The following is a 24,620-nucleotide window of genomic DNA, read 5'->3' as shown; positions in this document are numbered from 1 at the left end:
AGACCGAGACGAGACTTGAGCAACCGAGACCGAGATCGAGACATGATATATATCTCGGTCTCGTCTCGGTTTTTCAAATATTAATTTTTAGCTACAAAATTATAAAATTGTGTTCTTTATTAATAAATAATCATTACGGGTATTGAATGAATTATTAAAAGATACGATTTTATTATATATGTTCAATATTACTACATCTATTTGACTTCGAATTACATAAGTAAAGTAAGCAAAGTAAAGTAATCGCCTATTTTTTCAGGCGGGGCTTTACGTCCAACTACCAATTAGGTGTCGCGGACGGAGGCGACTAGCAAACATACTTTACTGTAAATTTCTCATATTAACCATTAAATAAAATCCAAGGCCTAAGACCGGGAATCGAACCCAGTACCACAATACACATTAGCTTCGCAAGTTTCGCACCGCTCGGCTACCGTGGCCCCCTTCGAATTACCTAATTTTTACCTAAATTCACTAAATTTCACTATTCATATCATTCATTTATTCAATTTCATAAATTTCACTATTAATAATCTAAAACTTTGAACTTAGATATTATTTGAATTATATTTTAGAATTTTGGAATTAATGAATTTGAAAAAAAAGACTATCTATGCACCTAAAAAATATTGCCACAAATTTTCGTTTTTAAGATACACTTTGCCCAAGCATTGATACATAAAAGAGCTTTTACTGAGTCAGAAGTTAGAGAAGATCTTCTATTGGTCATTATCATCGCAGCTTGCGAAAATAATCTTTCCGATGGCACTGAAGTTGCACAGATACTAAAAATATCTTTCGCCATTCTAGACAAATTTTTGAAGGAATTCTCAAGTGTTTTTCCACCATTCTAAAATGTCAACGTCTACTGGTGCTTGGTCTAATTTGGTGTAATTAATTATTTCTGTCTTCCATGCTTCCGTGATATTTGCTGATTTTTGAGCAAATGGTGCAAAAATATTGATGCAGTCGTCGTCGTCGTCAAAAGGTGAATCATCAGATTCTTTATCTTCACCAACAGCCATAACTAATGGAGCGGGAAGTTTGTTGGGAGGTGTATTTTTTTTTCACGAATCGACTTGTTATGGCAGGCAGATATGTTATTTGAGTCTTTCATTTGGCGCGTTTTTAACATCTTTTTGAAATTATACAAAGATATATAACAGTAATAGTAATATATGATGCATTGAAGTGTAAGTAGTTGTCTTCTTTTACACACATTTTCATTACCAATATATAAATTAAAATAATTATTAGAAAATAATAACATTTTTTGAAAAGATTATTAATAGCAAACCGCTTTTAATACTTAAACAAAAATTCAAAAAACCGAGACCGAGATATCTCGACGAGACCGAGACCGAGATCGAGACTGCATAAAACCAGATGCCACGATCTCCGGTAGGGAAACATTTAACCTCCCGAAGACGAGAAATCTAGTTTTAGAATAAACTGGACACACCTCTACAAAGTGCCGCACAGTCTCATTGGACTCACCACAGCTAGCGCAAATTGGCGACTGGATAAGATGGTACGCTAAATTCGCATGTCCACTCAACACCTGAACCAACTGGCGGATCCGGGACCTGCTAAAATCAACCATATCCGTTTTTGACAGGCCAAGAATTTCTTTAGCCTGACGGCAGTCAGCTCGGGGATCTCCACAGTTTCCGATGTTCCTACAAAATCCACTGCTCCACCTCTGTTCTACAACAGGTCGATAGGATATAGGGATAATGGGCTGAGGAGTCATTGTTATCAACCAGCAGCTCCTTCCTTTGCTGTTTCATTAGCAAGTTCGTGACCCCGGAATCCCGGAATGACCCGGGGGACCAAGCAGACCGAAACAGTATTCAAAGCTCCTAACGTTAAGAGCAACGTGGCAAGAATTGACGGAAATTTGGTTCTTACTAGGAGGGGGCCAGAGCTTTAAATATTTGGGCGTATAGTTGGGCAATTTTGTTATTTTTGGAACAAAAAAAATCAATATCTTTCAATAATTCAATTGAAAGATATTCATTTTGTAAATTAGTTTATAATCAATAATTTTATTAGATGACCTCATGAGGAATTGGCTTAAGTAGGGCATTGAAAACGGGATAATGCAACTCTTCATCAACACTTGTGAGCAAATTCTGGGCCCTCTGGCTTTGACAGGATGTGCAACCCTGGGTTAAGCCTAGGAAAACTAGCTACAGTTTTTCAGGCTGAGCTAGCTGCAATTAGGTTCTGTGCTACCGAGATTAAAGGGCGAGGAATTATTAATTCTAGGGTCGTAATTTTCTCGGATAGTCAGGCTGCTCTACGGGCAATTAGTTCCTACCAGGTCAACTCAAGGCTGGTTTGGGACTGTCTGGGTGCCCTGAAGGAAATTAGTGACCAGAATAAGGTCTTTCTAGTTTGGGTACCTGGTCATTCAGGACACAAGGGGAACGAAGTGGCAGATTTATTGGCCCGGGAAGGCTCTGCGGGACACTTCGTCGGCCCGGAGCCCTGCTTTGGGGTTTCGAAATGTGTTAAGTCTGCGGCCATCAATGTATGGGTGCAGAGTAAGGCTCAGGAGTGGTGGCTTGCCACCACTGGGCTGAGACAGGCGAAGGAGTTAATCAGAGGCTATTCGCCGAGACTGACCGCAGAATTAATCCGTCAAGGCCGTGGGGCCATAAGGATAATTGTAGGCCTATTAACGGGCCACTGCTCGTATGGCTAAGGATGTTACTTCTCGGGGAGGAAAAACCAAGGCCTGAGAGCTTTACCCAGGAGCCACTCTCCAGAATTAAGAGTCTGATTAAACGGACGGGTCTGGAGGGTGAGCTCTAAAGCCGGGGAGCCACAATAGATCCATAGGGGTCGCGGTGGCGCAGGCCTTGAGGCCACCCTAATTTAATCTAATCTAATCTAACCCTGGGTTAAACGGACTAGAATGAGTCAACTCGTTGTCTGACAATTACCATTACTTTATCGAACTGTAGTTAAAACATTTTTTCTGAACTATGGAACTAGTTCCTTTACTTATTCAATAAATATCGATTATTTCCTTATCAATACAAATGTTTAATATTTATTTATCGATTTCCTTCCTTGTCTGCTCTTCAAAAATTTAAGCTACTCTCCGAAGCTTGGAAACTGGATTACACCATGCTACGAAACCCTCAAATAGGGCTAATACAGTCGAACCTCGCTTAACGAGCATAATTCGTTCCAGAACCTTACTCGTTAAGCGAAATACTCGTTAAGCGAAACAATTTTTTTCATTTAAATTAAAATAAAAGGGGATAATTGGTTCCATGCAAAAAAAATATTGATAAAATTTTTTTTTATAACATTTATTTCGAAAAAATTATATACATATGTACATATGATGTAATATAATATAAATTACATATATTAATTGAGATAAATATGTACATTCATAATTAATCCTTTTTAATTATAAATTTGTCCAATGTTCCTTGTTTCTGCCGTCGCTTCAAAATGTCTTTAAAATGTGACACAGCATTATGTTACCGACTTTGATCGTTCAACCCCTAGAACAATCTAGGCCTTTCTTCTCTGCCACAGATAGATACCGCCCTTTTGTTCACACAGTGGCGGCCTGTTACCGACTTTGGTCGCTTAACCCCTAGAACAATCTAGGCCTTTCTTCTCTGCCACAGATAGATACCGCCCTTTTGTTTATGCAGTGGCGGCCTGTTACTGACTTTGATCGTTCAACCCCTAGAACAATCTAAGCCTTTCTTCTCTGCCCAGGTCAACTTCGTTACAATATTTAAACACAAATGTCACTATATGGACTTTCCCTATACACCACTCATTCGGTGAAGTTCGGTTTCGACTGTATCAGTGCATTAGATACGTGGAGAATATGAAACGCATATGCGTAAACAGTAATGACTAATCGAAGAATGCGCAGTTTTCGATGAGTCAGCGAAAACTGCGCAGTCAGCGAAATGTCATTAGAAAACTATCGTTATGCGAAACATCGCTCGCTATAAGAATCAATTTGTTTTACTCGTTATGCGAATTACTCGTTAAGCGAGGTGCTCGTTATGCACCTCGTTCCACTGTATTTGAAACAATAAACGCTTCACTAGATTAATAAATCAATCAGAATCATTTCAATTCTTTATTAAGTAACAACTTCCACAATAATTTGTATTTTAATAAGTATCAATAAGCGTCAATTATTACCTGAAGTTTAGTGTATAGCCTTCAGCAAAATTTTCTATCTTCCAGCACTGATCACAAGCTTAAGCACTTCATAACTCACTGCTAAATGCGCGTACACCTGGAATTAAAGAGTACTTATTTAAATTTAGGAACACGCAATAGTTTAAAAATGTCATCAAGAAACATTTCCGTTTAAAGAGAACACTATTTTAAAAACTATTACAAAATTAAATCCAATATCTAAAACTTGTCTTAATAATATTTTATATTATATAAATGCATGTTGTTTTACTGTTCCCTTTAGAGAGATAATACAATATGCTGTGGAGAAACAACTAAGAACAATCGGTCCCCTACTAAACTGTTGTTTATAAGACCGTCGTTTAATTTTACAAGGTCGTCGTTTAATTTTATTCCGCTATTTGTCATTCATTAAAAGATGAAATAGGTTGCTGACAAGTTTTTGGGCTTTTAAAATCATATTTCATAAATGCTGTTATAAAAATTAAGTTTTCTACTGATAAAAAAAAATATATACCTTCAAACATTAAATACCTATTTATTATTCAAATTTAAATTTGGAAAGCACAAATTATTAAGAATGCTTCTTAATAAAACAAACTCTCAATAAAGATTTATGAAATATCCCCATCCAAATATTGAAAATAACAATTCTGAAGTCTTTAACTCTTTGAGGCAGACGATTTTAAAGAAAATAAAAGCCCCAGCTGCACAGATTTCTTTTATTATAAAAAAATGGAAATAAACGTTCATTTCCATTATTTTACATATGTAATCATCCCTCTCAAATAATCATCACTCTCAAAATACGGAAAAAAGAAAAAAAAAAATTAATACCATTTCAATAGTCCTTTTCTAGTGTGGGACACTGGTATTGTATAATACCACTATGCAACTAATGCTCTATATGATGTTCATTCAAACACAACTTTTTACCAAAACAAAGCGGAACTTTGCAGACAGTACAGCACTGTCCTTCAGCGCACTGTTCCTTGAAATGTTTAAGTTCCATGTTTTGACCCAACTTTTTATAAACAACATATGAATTAACAACAGCTGCATCCAAATATTAGAACAGCAAGCGGTGCCACCATTTTTTACTATCGGTCAAGTTTATAATAAATATAACAATTTTTTCACTTATTTACGCATTTACTATTGGTGCATAGCACTGCCAACTGAATGAATAACTTTAAATAACATACTCGAGGTTCCAATGCCTTGATCTCATCTCGAAAATGAGATTCCTCCAGGCCTGCAAAATACCTCTCCAATTCGGCTGTCAGTTCTTCCGTTGTAGGAAATCTCCGTCCAACGAGGAAAAGATTTTCAGCTTGGGAAAGAGATGAAAGTCTGTTGGTGCCAAATAAGGTGGATGTGGCAACAATTCGTATCTCGTAGAAGACTCGTACTAGTAGAAGATATTTTGGCTAATCTATAGAATAGCTCCCCGGAGGTGTGGCCTGTTTATTTTTAGAGGGTGGGAAGTACAGCGCACCTACCGGTGAAAATTTAAACTACTTCCCGCCAATGAACTGTTTCGGATTGTGCGAATTTCGTAACGCTTATGTTTCGCGGGCAAGCGCAGTACACTTACTGCATAGTAACTGCTTCCTGTTTAATGTATTAATAGTTCCCGCGAGTGCCCTGTTTGTGACTTGAGGTGCCTTTTTTTTTGTAACTTTATGAGTATGAGCGTATTAAATTTGCAGTTTTTTTTTTTAAATTAAAGCATGATTGTAGTGTGAGTGAGGATGGAGTAATGAATGTTATAAAATTTTGTTCGATTTTCTGGAGGGAGTTCGACAAGTATACCCTCCTCAGGAAAAGGACTCCACAGAATAAGGTAAGTTTCTTTTGTGTTGTTCTGTGTAATTATTGTAATGAATCTTGTGACACAAATTAAAAAATTGAGGGTGATTAGGTAGGTTAGGAGGGGGGTAAGAAAAAATCAGGGGGTGTGGGGGCGAAGCCCCCCATTAAGAAATAAATAAATAATTCGAAGTGATTCTGATTCGCTGTTACCATATAACCCACTAGATTTAAGTGTAAATATAAAATAAAGAAATAGTTTTATATTTATATTTGAATATGGCGGGTTCTATAGTAACAGCGAATCAGAATCACTTCGAATTAGGCCACGCCTCCGGGGAGCTATTATAAAGATTTACCGATATTTTCAACTTCACAAGTTTTCACTTTAAATATCTTTAGGATATCTTTTACGATTCAAGTAAAGTCAATTTAAATACTATTCTGGCAGCTGATGATGGCAGCATTTACACAGAACTCTTTGAGTTCATAAAAAAACAACAGGATAACTCTGTAAATATACATAGCTTCGAAAGAAGAATTTAAATGGCTGATTTGCTAAGCTCAAGAGGCCAATAACAAGGAAAAAATAAAATGAATTAACGTTTTTGGAAAAAGCTAATCATAGATGGGCAGTCACTAACTCATTTTTTCAATTTACAGCCATTTTTGATCAATACTCAAACGCGAAGTACTGTCCGATAATTTCCCTTTATTGGGTTTAAAAAAAAAAAAGATTTGGTGGTACAATTTGCAGTCGCAAAAAGAACTAAATCAAAAATTTAAAAAAAAAAAAAAATAATAATTAAAAGGGTCGAGAAAAAACTCGTAAATAATAAAACACAAAACAAAAAGTATAGTACAAACGTTTGCACATGTGCTGAATATAAAAAGAAATGTATGTTTTACTAATGTAACAGTTGTTGGTAATATGCGCCAATAGAATATTTTTCTATGCGGTTACACCAAATGATCATTATTTGAACAATTTTTTTTAATTTTGTGTTATTTTAAGATTAATTAATTAGTCATAATTTCAAATTCAAAAGCATCTGTGTAATAAAATTATTTGAAAAAGATTAAAAAGTTCAATAATATACTATAGACTAGCTAAAACAACGTTATTATAATGGCTGTGATGGTTTTAAAGAGAAACATTATCAAAGGAGAGTGCAGAATAATATGGATTTTAATTTATCTACAGCCCCACAATTCCTCGTCTGAATATTGATTACGTTCGCTAGTTTAGAATACTCATTTGTGTTTCACAGAAGTGGATTATTTAATTAATGGCAGCTAATATTTTATGGCTTCCAGTTAATGTTGAGCGTGAAATCTTCACAGACGGCTACCATTTGGTTTGAATTTATAACTGAATGGCCATACAGAAGCAAATAGTATAAGTAAATGAATCATATACACAACGTTTCTTAATAATAACTCAAGGTTTTCTTAAAACTTTGCATTTGTATTAAATACCTCTACCTTTTATGTGATAAACCCTTTCATGTTTGTTAATAATAAATATTTAAGAAAGTCATCTAAAGTGTAAAGAAGTCAGACAATGTGTAAAATATGCTTTTTCGTCTTCAATAACTCAAATCACTTATAATGAGCAGAAACGATTATTGAGAAAGTAGTGGAAAATTGAAAGCACACTCCAGGAAAATCTTGAAAATCATTAAAATATTTTTTCTTTTAAAAAAAAACTTTAAATAATAATCTCCTTTTAATAATTTAAAAGATTTCAATGATACAAAAAGAAATACCAAGAACCATATAGTCTTGTTAACGGTAACTAAAGAAAATATTTAATGGGCAACCTAAAATGGTTGTTTAAAATAAATTCTTTGATTAAGTCGGCTGGAACGACTTATTATTTAAAGAACATGGTTGTGAATTGCTGCACCTATCAACGAGGGTCGTTTGAAAAGTCCGTGCTAAGTCAGAGAGATAGCACCACTGGCGCGTATCGAGGTTGTGTTCAGTTAGTAGCATCTCTTGGAAGAACACACACCAAGTTTCAGCCAGATCGGTCTATTTCTTTGTGTTTGGCATTCGTTTGAATCGAGGAAGTCGAGTGATTTTCAAAAAATGGACGAAAAAGAATTTCGTGTGTTGATTAAACACTACTTTATGAAAGGCAAAACGCCTCAGGAGACTAAAGAGAAGCTTGATAAACATTATGGTGACTCTGCACCTTCGATTAGAACAGTTTATAAGTGGTTTCAAAATTTTCGGAGTGGCCATATGGGCGCAAGTGACGCTGAACGTTCTGGACGCCCTGTTGAGGTTACTACTCCAGAAATCATTGATAAAATCCATGATATGGTGATGGATGACAGAAGAGTGAAAGTGCGTAAGATTGCTAGTGCTGTGGGCATCTCGAATGAACGGGTACATAATATTTTGCATCAACATTTGGACATGACAAAGCTATCCGCAAGATGGGTGCCGCGATTGCTCACGCTTGACCAAAAACGAAATCGTGTGAAGTGTTACAAGGACGGTTTGCAGCTGTTCCAGAAGAATCCGCAGGACTTTAAGCGTCGTTTCGTCACTGTGGATGAAACATGGATACATCACTACACTCCTGAGACGAAAGAACAATCTAAACAATGGGTTACCAAGGGGGAATCTGCGCCAAAAAAGGCGAAGACCGTTCCTTCGGCCGGAAAGATTATGGCGACTGTCTTTTGGGATTCGCAAGGAATAATCCTCATCGACTATCTGGAAAAGGGTAAAACTATTACAGGTGCATATTATTCATCGTTATTGGACCGTTTAAAAAACCGAGCTGCAAGAAAAACGCCCACGATTGGCCCACAAAAAAGTCCTTTTCCATCACGACAACGCACCAGCTCACACCTCAGCAGTTGTGGTCGCAAAATTAATGGAAATAGGGTTCCAACTCGTTTCACATCCTCCCTATTCTCCAGACTTGGCTCCCTCGGACTACTATTTGTTCCCCAATATGAAGAAATGGCTGGCGGGAAAAAGATTTTATTCAAACGAGGAGGTGATTGCAGAAACGAATGGCTATTTTTCAGACTTGGACAAATCCTATTATTCGGAAGGGATCAACAAACTAGAGCAGCGTTGGACGAAGTGTATAAGCCTAAAAGGAGACTATGTTGAAAAATAAAAAAGGTTTACCCCAAAAAATTAAGTAGTTTTTATTTTTGCACGGACTTTTCAAACGACCCTCGTATGTAATGCCTCCGTATTACAAACACCTGAAGGCGGCAGATTATTCAACTTATTATTAACGACTATCTTAAAAAACAAAATAAATTTGTTCTGGAGCATGCAATCTATTAGCTACGATATAACGTAACCAACTATAACAACTAAATTTCCGAATCTATTTTAAAGTTTACACAAATAAGGAAATTTTAAATATTTTTATCCAAATTGAATAAGATGGTTCAAATATTTCATTTAACCCAAAAGTAGTTATAAGTTAATGTCCATTAGGTAGAACTAATTATTGAAAAAACTGATTAAAAAAGAGCAATTAAATTGTCCACAAAAACAGTAAAAGCTCTTATGCCAATTGGGATACTTTAATAACAAAAAATTTTATAAATAGTATTACAGTTACCGTGCACTGAAAATATTCCTCACTTGATTTCATTATAGAAGTTCCCAAGATTCTTCGTTTTATTCTTCAGCTCTTCAACAAGTCCAACTTTTTTTTTTTATTCACTGCCATAATTAATAATGCCTTGCCAAAAAAAAGTAATAGTAATAATAATAATGATAAAACACAGATAACCTTACATTTCTCCACCATAAGGACTGTCGCCGCGAAAAGTTGCTTCTTCTTGCCGCCAGTGCGCTGTCATCTCTCATTTCGTCACATCTCAGAGGGCGTTCCTCACATCAAAATTACTTTCCCTTACACTCAACATGCTTCATTTTTTGTTATTTAAAGATAGACTGACTCAATATTGTCATAGTTTTCATAATCGCCACTCATTGGCCAGCTATAGTTCTTTCATCTATTCATCCTTATTCTTATTTCCATCTTCCTTCATTTATTTATATTTGGTTCGAGAACAAACATGATAGAATGTCAATAAAAATAGGCATGAAATAGTCCGAAATGAAAAGATATAGACTGGAATATTGGTTTGGACTTAATGCACAAATAATATTAAAAAAATAATATATATCAATGAATATCAGTAAAGTTTATTGTAAAAGTTTTTAGAAATAATTGATGAAAATATTTCTTTTACAGTTCTATTTATTACAAATAAATTTAGAAACAAGTTCTAGCAAAGTTCATAAAACTTCTAGAGTTTTAATACAATCTTGAATGACAACAAAATCAAGGTGAAAGCAATTAATTTGTGACAAACTTTGTAAGAGATAAATGAAGCTTTAGAAATTTATAGGTGTCAATGCACTTTCTATTTAAAAGGTGAAACCTTACAATTCTTACTTTTCAATTAATTTTCTTCTTTAGAAATCACTTCATTTAGACATTCTTAGATGGCTGGTTCTCTACAATAATAACTTATTCAGTACCAAGCTGCTAATAAAAATAAGAAATAATACCAAAGAATTATGGCGTCAAACATTCCATACTACTTTCTCTTTACTTCATTTTGCTTCTTTCCAAAACAAAAGTTCATTTGAAATTAAAAATTTTCATTTTAGAATTAATTGCTATTGATTTTTTTTTTAATTCAAGACTTTTTAGAATACTGCGCAGCGTGTATTAAGTATTAACAATGTTGACAGCTCGTTAGAAGAAGATTAAACAAGTAAAAGATTTGGTGTTAACTTGGTTTTCTACTAACCAATTCGGCGAAGAAAATACAAATAAAACGGATTGTCGCTCATCTTTTTCTTTGATAAGTTAAAAAATTGAAATATGATTAGTAAATATCAGATTTTGAAATGGCCTAGCACCTTTAATTTTAAAGATATCGAATTGCGGTTTCCGTTTTTTTTTTTCATAACTTTTTATACTCTTTAAAACTATGTACATGAAAGTGGGGGTCAACTGCCAACCCTCACTTTTGGTCGCGCGTCAGCCGCGTATGCGGGCAAGAATCTAAAATCAAGTCACATATTCTGAAACTAGAGGAGACGGGCAACAAATTTTTCCTCTACCATTTTTTGCTCAGATTAACCGTTTAAGCATGAAATACATTTGAGCCGTCTTAAAATGAACACTCTATATAGTTAGTTGGTGAGGGGTGGCACATTTGAACAGAATTTACATTTTCTGTTACAGAGTGCATAGAATCGTATTATTGAACCTTTTTATTTTGACGTGAATACGTCTTTAAATTTTCTATCATATGGAGGCAATCCAAAAAACCCTAATGATAAAAAAATCGGGGGATACAGTTTGGCATTACAGTTTCCGAGGTCTGTGACGCATCGCGCGCGGTGGAGGGAAAAGCGCCGCCATTTTGAGATCATTTTGCTGCGTATCGAGATTTGCAATTAGTATAACTTTTGACTCGGTGAAGCTACGATGTTCGTTTAAGTTTTAATCGTCAGCTGTCGTCACAATCTATCAATTGTATATAAAACATTAGTGTAAAATAGTGACAGTGCCCGGGAACTTAAAAGAATGAATGCGGCCGAGCGGATCAACGACAGTGTCAGTACATCTGCAGCTGGGGCGGTTGAAAATTATGCAAGTGGATGATGAAATCACTTCTACATCGACAACGGACTGTGCAGGCATAGATTGTGTTCGATCGTCGATTATGAAGACACATTGGGCAGCAGCTAGTGCACGTTTTACTACGACGTTTGTCAACAATCCATTCGGACTTAAGTATTATTTTTTCTTCAATCTGATGAACTTTTGTAAAATTTTTGTACGGCTTCCCATTTAGGCAGCCTACAGTTGTCAGCACTGCAGGGCATGGCGCAAGATTCAAAACTGATGTCAGCTCATTTATTTTTGTAATAATCGGTTCCCTAAGGTTTCATAATTTAAAAACAAAAACAAAAAACGGTTCGAGCGAACCGTTAGGTTACCATTACTGCTTACAGCCCTGTCTAAAACACCACTTCATCAAAATAGACTTGCCCAGGCTGAAAAACCAACTTCTGCAAGTTATTTAGTCAAAACTCCAGGCAAAGCTTAATCTTTCATTCATACTACATACACAGTAAACCGTTGCCATTCAGTAAATTGTTTAACAAAAAACAAAGGCCTTATAAATACAAGTATGCAAACACAATCATTCATTTGGCGGCACTAGTTACGGTATTAAAAAAAAGAAGAAAGAAGTCTCTTCTGTTTTGTACAAATCCTGTTACACAAATAAGTTATCTTTTGTGTACGAAAAAGGCTGTTGGCAAACTTTTAGAATGTACCAAATGTTACGAGGACCTATGGTCTTGAATTTTAAAGTGGTGAAACTTGTTTTAAAGAGATTTGTGGCACGTACATTAAGATAGAAGGCATACCTCAGCCACAAAAACTCCATTCAGAGAATAAAAGGATTTTATTTATAAGTTTGAAAGGAAAATTTAGTGTAAAACTTTTCTAAAGAAATTTCCCGTCTATTTATTTACATACACACATTTACATAAACATTTTTGATATTCGTTCGGCATCTTATTTAGAACTAAAATTTTCAATATTTACATAAAATAAATTCAAGTTAACTTGAAGTAAATTCTAATTAGAAAACTATAAACGTCTTATAGTTTTCATGGCTGATTTTTTGTTCACTCTTCGTCAGTACTCTTAAGAGAAATTGATTTCCAGTTTTTTCAGCCTTAAAGGCTCCTCTAGGCCCGTTAAATAGTTATTTATTTAACAAGTGTGGAAAGTAGTACTTTTCCTCACGCGAGGCAGGGTTTGCACGCACGAGCGAGCGAAGCGATGCGAGTGCAAGTGCAAATTGCCGAGTGTGAGGAAAATACTTTACACTAGAGTTAAATATTATATTTTTTCTGCAACCATTTATTAACTAATAAAATTAAAAATTTCATTTTTACAGTCTACAAAAAGTAATTTATTTATTATAAACATTTATTGTTATATTACAATTATTTACATTCCTTACGTATTTACATTACTTATTACATTTTCTGCTGTTTCTTTTATTGATGGAGTGTTTTCTAAACAGGAATCACTAGAATCCATTTTAAATTTCTATAAGGTACACTTTAACCTTTTTAACTGTTATAATTAAAAATATCTAATTATTTATTAAAGTATTATTTTTATTTCTATATTCCTTTCAATTTTTATTTTATTTTTTAATATTCGTTTTTTAATTATTTAGTTACGTTAAATAAGCTTATTAAAGTTTTACAGAAAATATTTATGTTAATAACAAAACTTCTTATATCAAGGAAGCACAATAAAGTTTTTCCACTCACTTGTGCGGAAAGTGACACTAATGGGAATTTTTCCCCAATTGTGTGGGAAGTTGGGCATTACACAGCTGATTTTAATTGAGTAATGAGAACTTCCCTACATGGTTGCAGAAAAAATTCTTTTTTTACATACTACTGTATGTACGCCAAAAATTAAATAGCAAAAAACTGCATTGTTTTGATTCACGAGATTTAAAAAAAAAATAATAATAATAAATCAAAAAGATTGCCTGATAAAGAAAGGAACCTAGCAGAAATGTCTTTTCCATTTTAATGAGTTGCTAAGTGAGATAAAAGAAAGCACCTTTCAATTAACTCTGGAAAAATAACATTTTTCTTTTAAGGTTTTCCACCGAACAATTAATTTATACATTTTCTTTCGCTCTCTCTCAGTCGAAGAAGGAATGATATTCAGTGAAATTACAAAGAGTTTACCTCTGAAATACACTTTATGTTTCTTAAACGGGTCTTCTGTCCACCTGTCCTCTTCAACAGCAATCCTCTTCCTTGTACACAGATCTAGTGCGCTACCTTGGGCTCTACATAGACAAAAAGACTCATGTGGAAGTGGAACCCATATACTAGACTTAAAAGACAAAGCAATGACAAAACGTGCGAAACTGCTCTACAGACTACTTGGACGACGCTCCAAATTACCCATTGAAATCAATCGATTACTATACAATACTATTGCCAAACCTATGTGGACTTACGAGGCTAGAGCTATGGGGTTCCGCAAAACCTACAAACATACGGACAGTACAAGACATTTCAGTCCTCTCGTGCAGTCTCTCGCTTCCTCTGACATCCCTAATACTCTTCGACGACTGAATCGCCAGTGGCCCCGCGACTTTCTTACTGTCTGAAGAACTAAACGTCTTTATTCTTCTAGTTCTACTTTCTCCTACTCATATTCTCCTCTGACTGATGATTCAGTCAGCGTGGTGGATTGTGAGGCATGACGACAAGGAGGCGAGATACTGAACAAGAGGATTTGAGCAAGTAGAGAGAGCAGTATGAAATTCTGAATATTTAGTCTTAGCGAGTTGGTCTATGAATGGAATGTTGAGGTCTTGATGAAGAGTGAGGTTAGTCACCGTAGAAAGGAGCGTCAGCTATCTGTCGGGGGAGTTCTGACTGAAATGTTTGTACAGTCCGTATGTTTGTAGGTTTGGCTGAACCCCACAGCTCTAGTCCAGATAGGTTTGAGGATAGTACTGTATATCAAACGTTTGAGTTCTATGGACAATTTGGAGCGTCGTCCAAGTAGTCTGTAAAGAAGTTTTGCACGTTTTGCCATTGCTTGTCTTTTAAGACTAGTGTCTGGGTTCCACGCGTCTATGTAGAGCCAAAGGCAGAGCACCAGATCTGTACAAGGAAGAGGGCTTCGTAATTTGAGAAAACAGGAGTTCCGCTAGCACTTTTTATGGTTCAATTTTTCCTAAATTAATTTCTTTTCAGAGCGTACAAAGGATAGGTTCTGCCTCTAAAGTGCTATTTGAGTGTACTCGTAATATGCAGTTTTGCAGGTCTGGAGGTTTGTAAAAATAAAATACGTTTCAAAATTGATAGATGCAAAAAAAGAAGGAAATATATCAGATTTTAGTAAAAGAAGGACGTATTAGATGTTTTGCACTTTTTTGTTAAAATTAACAAACGTATAAACCATCCGCCATGCGCTAAAAATGTTTAATTAGACAGGAATTCCTTTGAGTATTTCATTCTTTAAACTCATTCAGTATATTTTTAATAGCCTCAAATATTCCTCTGACATGCGGTAGGTAAAAAGTAAATAGTTACTTCATTTTACTGACTCACCCTTTAGTGGGTTTGCCACAGAGTACAGCATTATTAGAGAGAAGATACCCAAGTAAATACCAACAAGTATATAGTAATTTACAGTATTGGTTGTTTGTTATGTTTAGTGATGTTTTTACATTTGTTATCTATAAACTTAAGAAAAATATTATTGTTTTTACATTTAGTGAAGAATGTGAGGTCTTCTTTTTCAGTCGCAAACTTCTTGTGTGATTCTAAGTACCTTTCTGTTTTTTCTTCAAGGTGTATCTAAAGGTGTGTTCCGCTTCAGTGAAAATGTTGATTCGATTGGCTTTCTTCTTGCAATTACTGTTCATTATTTTTGGTGACTGATTCATTGTTTCAACAGGGTGAAAAAATAACTGCCAGTTTCAGTCAATGAATAGTAATCAATGTGTACCTTCAATCATGGCTGTTCAGATACTGTACTGAGTACTGAAAACCTAATGCGTTACAGTTATCAGTATTTTGCTTACAAAAATAAATTCAATAAAATGTAAATTTAATTGATTTCTTAGTCAATTAATGAAATTAATTCCATCTCAAAGAATGTAAAACAATTTTGTGAGATTAACTTGAAATTTTTACCACTTTAAGTGAAAATGTGGTATTGGGAGCCGATTATCTGAACGGCTCACAGGAATTGAATATCCATTAGTGATAGGATTAAATGAAAAGTAGCTTTTTTGATTTATTTGGTCACACCAATCAGTTCCTTTTTGGTGAAATGTTTTTTGCCATTTTTGTTATTTTAAGCCTTATTAAGGAAAAGGCAAAATACAATAGCGAGGCATAGACAGAGTATCTTTAATGTTTTCAAGGTTAAATTTTGTTTGCAAATGTGGGTTATTGTATGTTTACATATTTAGTAAAACTTCTTTGGCTCATTAAATATAATCTCTTTGCAAAAAGATCATTGATAATGATTTCGTTTCTTCAAACTTTAAGATCTTGTTTGTTTTTACTCTAACAATTAAATCTGTCCGGTAGGACAGTTGTTTAAGGGTTGATCGTCAAAAAGGGCACGAAAAAGCGTAACGTTGAAAAACACTTAACTTTGACAATTTTTTTTCTCTTTTTCTATAAAAGATAAAATTCCCAAATTTTCTTTATAATGTAGGGCAAATCCTCCTTTATAACTGTTATTTTTTTTATTTTTTTTTGTAATAACATAGTTTAATTTGTTTTCGAGAAAAAAGATGCCAAAAATGGGTAAAAATGGCATTTTCAAAAATTGTTCTTGTTCTTGTTACCTTTTTTTGTAAACTACTTAGCGTCTAAACGCGCGAACCGATTTTCATGAATGAGGTGTCATTCGATTCGGAATTTTATGTAGATGTGCCTTTTGGGGGTCTCGACGCTGTACATCGAATAGGAGAGGAGTTAGCCTCATGTATGTATTTTGTATTTGGAACAATCTTTTTGATCCAAGGGAAATTATCAGTTATTAAACATGTTCCCTAAATTGAACAAACATCTTTATTTTATTCTGAACATTCAAAATATCTTGTTTAACCATTAGGTTCCAAATTTTTCGTTCCAACAACACTTGCTTTATCCATTTAGTGTACCTTATTGTCCTATACTCTGGCAACTATCGCTCGGGTGCATTTTTTCTCGAAATTGCACTTTTAGGTGCACAAAAAATAATCCTTGATCATTCCTTTCTTCTAACCTCTCCTGTAATGGTTAGATGTAGCGAATAGAGGAGTAGTGGGGGCACATGCATATGGCGAGAGAGTGGGGACAGCGAGGTGCTGGTTAGTGATGGGCTATACGAGTCCGCCTGTGGAATCATTGGATTTGAATCAACTCCAGGGTCGGAATCGATTCCAAACACTCGTTCATCGATTCCAGTTGCCGTACCTATCCTATGCTTTCGTGCAAATATCATGCAATTTATTAAATATTTTATTAGTACTTAACTTCATCAGTTAATAACAAAACTACATGTAATTTGCAACAGTTTTAAAAGATATATAATATCTAATTGTTATTGACAACATCAAATAAAATTAGCTTTACACAAGAACAAGATTTAAAACAAAGCAGTTTTGTTAATATCCAGCAGGACCACTGGGAGGTTGAAGTTACCCTGCCAGGAGGGGAAATGAAATGGGAAGGAAATAAGGTTGTTAAAGGTATCAATGATGTTAGTTGGACCTTAAAATATGTACATGCAAACAAATTAAAATATAACAATGAACATAAACTAAGAAAGATTAACGAAATGAAATTATATTACTAAATATTTAATAATGAATAAAACTAAGCCGTCTATATATATATATATCCCAATACAAAACAAAATGAATAATTTTTATCACAGACTAGAGAAGGATTAAAGTTTAAAGCTACTTAGAACTTAAGAAATTAATTAATGTAAATTTTTATTCAGAAATAATATCATAGAAACATTGCTCGACTTTAATCTATTGCGTCTGTCAACTAATATTTGTCCAGCTTTAGAGAAAATCCTTTCGCAAGGAACTGAAGTGGCTGGAATGCATAATCTTTTCAAAACAACGTCATACAATCTGGGATATAAGTCTTTCCTCTCTCTCCACCAATCTAACGGATTGGCTTCTCTATTTAAAAAAGGTTCTGCCAAATATTTGTCTAATTCAATTATACTGGCAGATACTGGGGTCTGTTTCGCGTTTAACGTTTTAATTTTTGCATCGAATTCCCGCCAAAGACTAGAAGTAGAAGTTGTGGATGATGGAACATCGGTAGATAACGAAGCTTTCGGAATTTGAATAAATGATAATTTAGTGGCAAGAGAATGGTACATTTTCCGGAATTTAACGTCGCTCGAAAAACCTTCGTTTTTAAATCGCGGATCTAAAATCATCGATTGACCTATAATTTCTACCGATTCTAAATTGGAAAACCGATTTGAAATATTAGCGCAAATTACTCGAGCCATTGATTGTATTTCAGGTCTGTAATTTGTGTGCAAAAATTTTGAAACGTGATCGGTCATAAAGCGCGAGAATATAATAATTTTAGAAATTGTTATATAATTTTCCGAACTTACTTCGTCCGTAATTTCATTAAATATCTGCAATAATTGAACCGCGCTCTCTAATATTTCCCAATCGATTGTTGTTATATTATGTTCACCCTGTAGATTTAATAAAGCTATGGTCGCGATCAATGGCTGTTTGGTTTTTAAAACGCGATCAAACATTATAAATGTGGAGTTCCAACGAGTGGGGACGTCTTGTTTTAATTTTAATTTTGGGAAACCCATCTGTGTTTGTGTATTATGTAGCTTGGTCAGAGAATGAGAACTTCTTTTAAAATATTCTACTAAAGCTTTAATTTTGTCGGTCGTTACGCGAATTTCTGCGATTCCCGAATGGACAACTAAATTCATTGAATGGGCAAAACAAGAAATATGCCTCCAATTGCACTGCTTTACTGCCGAAACAATATTTGCACCATTATCAGTAACAACGGCAGTTACTTTATTGGTGAGTTCCCATTCTTGGACCGTGGATTGCAGGTGTGAGGCCAAGTTATTCGCTGTATGTCGTTCAGAGTAACTAGTACACTTCAATAAATGTGTTTGTAAATTTGTGTTTTGGTCTATGTAGTGGGCAGTTATAGCAATAAAGCTTTCATTATTCACCGATGTCCAACAATCAGTTGTTAAACAAACGGCATTTACTTCGTTGAATTTACTTTTTAATTTTGATTCTTCCCGCTTATAAATCATTGGGAGTAAACTGTTGGATATATACTTTCGTGAAGGTACATTATAACTGGGGCAAAGCAATTTAATTAATTTTCTGAACTCTTGATCTTCAACAATACTAAAAGGATGATATTCTTTTACTATCATTTTGAGCAATTGTTCATCAATTTCCTTGGACTTACTGGGGTGCAAAGGTTTGATTACTTCTACAAAGTCAGTCAAGGATTTTTGAATTACCGGAGCCTTATGGGCAGATGAAGAGAGAGGAGCGACATCTGCAACTTCTGAATGGATGGAAGCTAAACTAGTAGAGGGAAGCGAGCTTAAATTTTGAGTGTCTATAGAAGTTAAATGAGATTTCTTAACAGGGATCTCTTCAGTGCTTTGCTCTGTATTCTTTCTTTTATTGAATGATATAGGATGTTTTCTCTTCATATGTCTGAACAAATTACTAGTAGAGCCACTTGTAAAGCTAACGATTTCGTGGCAATACCGGCATTTAGCTTTGACAGAATCAATAGAATTAAAGTGATTCCAAATTTCACTGCGTTTTGGCATTTGTCTGAAATTAATTTACTAAAAATTAATAAAATATTAAATTTAAAAAATAAGAAACAATAGTAAAAAAGGCGATAATAACCCCGTTGTTGATGGGCAAAAATAAATAAATAAATAAAAAAGTAAAAAAATTAAACTAATTTATTAAATATTTTGCTTTTAAAATATTTTCAAATATTCAATAAAGAAAAACAAAAGATAAAAATGAAATAATTATTTAATTTAGGAAAATATTAGTCTTTGAAAATATTTTAGAAATCAACAAAGCACACGCTCTTCAACTTAATTAAGATTTACCACTGGAAAACACCCTTATCTGCTTATCATCAGAAGACAGACACATGAAATATTGTTATCAGCACGAAAGATGAAATTGAAATGGCCCTTATTGCTATAGCTACATATCTAGAGACAAAAAAATTATATTACCTAAAGAGCGTACTTACTACAGACTCCCTCCCACTCTTATTACCTATTTCACAAACATTCGGCGATTGGAAATATTTTTTAGCAAAATATTATTCTATTTATTCTAAGCAGATTCTTAAGATGATTTTAATTTTTAAAATTTATTTTTGTTTATTACTCTTATAAAATACGAAGAATTTCAAATAAAATATAATATACAAACACAGAATGATTTAGTATGCAGGTGGAGTCAGTCGTCGTTACCATGGTAACGGAACCGTTAAACGACTCCGGTTCCAGCTCCAGCAATTTCTATTGGCTAGAATCAGTGAACGAAAAAGTGGAACGAGTCCGGTTTCAAAAGGATTTAAATCACTCCGGATTCGACTCCACCAACTCCAGTGGATTTAACCAATGAAAATGCTAGAGTTGGGCCGGAGTCGTTTAACGGTTCCATTACCATGGCAACCACGACTGACTCCACCTGCACTCTAGATCATTTTGTGTTTGTGTATTATATTTTATTTGAAATTCTTCGTATTTTATAAGAGTAATGGACAAAAACAAAATTTAAAAATTAAAATCATCTTAAGAAAGCGTTATTATGTTTTTTGTATTCAAATGAAACGAATATTTAACTACAAAATATTTCCAATTGATGAATGTTTGTGAAATAGGTGATAGAGTGGGAGGGATACTACAGTAAGTAAACCAATTAGGTAATACTACATTTTGGCTCAGTTTTACTTTGACCGTCATGCGGACATGTACACGTTTAAACTTACGCCAATGAAGATAAGAGTAAGAGTGTCCAGCGCTTAGTTAAAGATTAAGCACACAGCTTTTTCTTTTTGTAAAACAATAAGATAATATTTTAAAAGCTTGATATTCAATTCTTATTAGATAAATATTGTGAGTAATTATAATTTTGTTTGAAGGGTTAGAATTTTTATGGAATACTTTCCTACCCATTTCCGTTTCTCTATATTGAATCCTCTTGAAGCAAGTTAACTCCAGTCTTCCAGTGGTCAAGCTAGATAATGACAAAATTGCTTTAATTTATAATTGACTAGCCTATTTTTGGGTTAATATTTGTGTTACGTTGTTAATTTTATATTTATCAGAGCAATTGGAAATTAGGGATAGTACTTAATGTGTGTAAAAGAAATATAGTTTTGTTATTAACTGGAAAAGCTAACTGTTAATGATATATTTTAATAAATTACGTGACATTTGTTCTTATGTTTAATCGTTCCAAAACCTCTGCTGTCTCATTTTCATTTTAATTTTTTTGGGGCGGGGCGGAATCACTTTTTTTTAAAATAGGGATTTGAATCAACTCGTTCCACCATCGGACTCGTTCCAGTGGAACGAGTCCGTTCAAATAGCCCATCACTAGTGCTGGTCAGAAAGGCCTAGGCCAGAGAGACGTGCACTTGTCTATGTGTCCCTAGAACCTAACAAAAATAGAAAAAGGGTTGAGAGAGAAATTAAGAGGAAGTCCCGCACTGGTTTCCGGCTTGAGGAGGTATTATCGGCGGTGGGTGAGTTCTATGTGGTGGAGGATTGGCGAGAGAGACTTGGTTGTTTCGCGTGTTTCTGTGCAGCAGTAATATTCGTTATTTTAGTTATTAATTATTGTAATATTATTTATTAAAGAGATTGTTTTTCGGTTAACATTAAGTATATGTTATGTAATTAAATATATTAGCAGTAATAATAATTAGTACATCTATTAGTTAGTATAGTAGTTAAGTAAAAAGTACGTAGGTTAGTTAGGGCCGTAGTGTGGATGAGTGTGAGTCTGTTTGTCGATTTGTCGGTTAGGGCGGTGTGTTTGTTTCTGATTGTTAACTTGTAAGATAAGGAATTATTTGTAAATATTGTAAATAAACTAACTGTTAAAAAAAAGAACTGTTTTGTAGAAAGCCCTTGGCTCCGTAACCGCTAGCTTGGTCGGTTACATCTCCAATAGGAATTTTTCTGTGTCAGTCAAGGCGTTAAACACATTTTTCAGTTTACCCTACGAGGAAGTCAGAATATCTTAAGACAGTATTCGTAGGCGATTCATCTAAAAACTACAACTTTCACTTACGCGGACGACACAGCCATCTCAATTATTCACGTAATGATCATGTTTTCACCTGTCTCCTGTAACAACGCTTAATCCCTTTTAAGCATTGTTTCATCAATTGTAGAACCAAAATTAATGTTGAAAGTACCAAAATATTGCGTTTACTTTTAAATAAATCATTTAGCCTACATCAAACTGTACTTGTTTTCGTTGTTTACTGTAGCATACCTCGGATTCTATACTGACTGACCTGAAATCTCAAACAAATCTCAAAAGACAAGAACGCAAAAAACTATTTTTTTATATATTTATTTCCAAATAAACTATGGATAAAAAAATATGCTGTTTATTACCTTAAAGAGGAAACAAGAGAAGATAAATATAACCTGCTGCACCAGCAGTTTCATTAGACTAGAAAAAAAGCGCCAAAAAAACACATTCCCCCCATCAAAAATTATCATCATATTCAGTAAAAGAGAAACGCAACCAGGTTTTTTTTAGAATAAAGGAACAAAATAGCATAAAAGCTGAATTAGCAGTTTTCTTGCGGATATACAACAGTAATCTTGTTCCAATGTTTGTACTTTTTAGCCTTGAAATTACCGTATTTCAGGGATGTCCTAACAAGCGAATAAACTTATAGATTTCCTTACCTTTTTTTTGCGCACTTCCTGTGAAAATAACAGGAAATAAAGGAAGAAAAATCTTAACTTTATTGCCTTCATTCAATTAACTCCATTAAACCTTTACATAGAGGTTAAATAACAAGAAAAAGGTTACACATACATTATATAGCGTTTTTTGCGCATTCCATTTTTAGAAATTAATTAAATTATATTTATATTTTATTATACATACAGTATTTACATTTTTTCTTTATTAAGAATTCAATTATTCCGAAGTCTCCGATTGAGTGAAAAAAGTTTGAAATATTTGGGAAATTTCGTATTATCAGGAATCGATGTTATTAACCACATCGATTGAATGGAAGTGATTGGCCATCGTTGGCACTTTTTTTTGTAAAAATTTATACAATTATTTATAAACATCTGAAATGTTCATTAATAAAAGTTAAATTTAAAGAATAAAAAAAAATAGATATTAGAAATAAATATTAGATGAATAAAAAATATACATAAAAATATAGACGTGAATACGTCTTTAAATTTGCTATCATATGGAGGCAATCCAAAAAACCTAATGATAACAAAATCGGGGGATACAGTTTGGCATTATAGTTTCGAATCTATCGTCTACATCCAAAATTAAATTAGACCACTGGATAGCTAAAGGATCAAAGAATTCATTACGATAAGCGAGGACTGTGAAGCATCGCGCGCGGTGGAAAGGGAAGCGCCGCCATTTTGAGATCATTTTGCTGCGTATCGAGATTTGCAATTAGTATAACTTTTGACTAGGAGAAGCTACGATGTTCGTTTAAGTTTTAATCGTCAGCTGTCGTCACAATCTACCGATCTTATATAAAACATTAGTGTGAAATAGTGACAGTGAATACAATAAGGTGTTAGAATAAAAACAATATTATCAAAAATATATAATGTGCGGGCTATACGCGTCGAAAAGCCAAAACCAAATACAGAGATTGTATACGGTTGGAAAGGGCTTCTCAAGAACAATCGAATGGTAATAATAAAACACCATATGACCGAGTCAAGCTGTGCCGCGGCCGAGCGGATCAACTGACGGTGTCCAGTACATCTGCAGCTGGGGCGGTTGAAATTATGCAAGTGGATGATGAAATTGTTTCTACATCGACAACGGACTGTATAGGCATAGATTGTGTTCGATCGGTCGATTATGAAGACACATTGGGCAGTAGCTAGTGCACGTTTCACTACGACGTTTGTCAACAAACCATTCGGACATAAGTGTGATGTGTGTGATCGTCTATGGTTTCTGCGCTCATTGAAGCTAACAAAAGAAAAACACTTATTTTGGATTGCCTCCATATGATAGCAAATTAAAGACGTATTCGTGTCAAAATTTGAAATAATTTACAATAATAAAATTAAAATACAAATGTTTTTTTTACTTAATAATTTGGCATTATTTATTAAAACGACTCCACCGACGGTTTATGACCATGGTGATTGTCTTGTTTATTTGTAAATAATTTAAATATATAATATTCAAGGAATTATTATTCAATAAAGACTTATTCTGAAGAAATAATTTATTAACTAATAAATAAAATGTAAAAAAAAGAGAATATACTGACAGAGTAAATGATTAGTGTTTGTCTGGCAGATATATTATAGAAACTTGAGAACAATAATTTTCCTTTTGAGTATAATGGCGGAAAGGGTATGACGTTGAGGAGGAAAAGCGAAAGGCTGACTAGTTTTAGTACTTAATTTTCTTTACAGCTAACGTTATTACATCTCCCATTTCATTTTCCCAAATGACTCCTCTCTCTATAAATATATATATAATTTCTTAACAAATTGTTATATTCTTTTTTTTTTGCTAATCATAATCTCTAGAAATGTATTTTTTTGTTTTAAATAATGTTCTAGAGGTTAGCGGTTTTGAGGAAATTAAATATTGTTTCAATGTGGCTGTAAAAGTTTGGTCAAATTTTAGGGCAGTCTGTATGAAGTTCTGAGTGAATTCGTAAGTTATCAGGCAATCAGTAAAAAAGTGAGGGAACCGGTGGCCGGTTGTTGG

General features: G+C 34.1%; 1 protein-coding gene across 8 annotated transcripts in view; it reads right to left on the bottom strand.

Moving 5' to 3' along the window:
- The window catches only part of LOC141447096 (obscurin-like), a 676,918-nt gene that overhangs the window by 141,448 nt on the left and 510,850 nt on the right, over positions 1 to 24,620 (bottom strand). For 6 of the 8 annotated variants that reach the window (XM_074114296.1, XM_074114295.1, XM_074114299.1 and 3 more), the window contains one exon: positions 4,192 to 4,288. The gene's annotated coding sequence lies outside the window, so the exon portion shown is untranslated. Of the gene's footprint in view, positions 1 to 4,191; positions 4,510 to 9,630; positions 9,731 to 24,620 lie in introns of those variants that run through there. The other 2 variants (XM_074114303.1, XM_074114298.1) reach the window with 2 other exon arrangements.

Source organism: Rhodnius prolixus, unplaced genomic scaffold, assembly GCF_049639745.1.
Source record: "Rhodnius prolixus isolate KJV_2025 unplaced genomic scaffold, Rpr scaffold_7, whole genome shotgun sequence".
Lineage (NCBI taxonomy): Eukaryota > Metazoa > Arthropoda > Insecta > Hemiptera > Reduviidae > Rhodnius > Rhodnius prolixus.
Note: the sequence above shows the minus strand (reverse complement) of the source record. Positions and strands in the feature narration are given on the sequence as shown.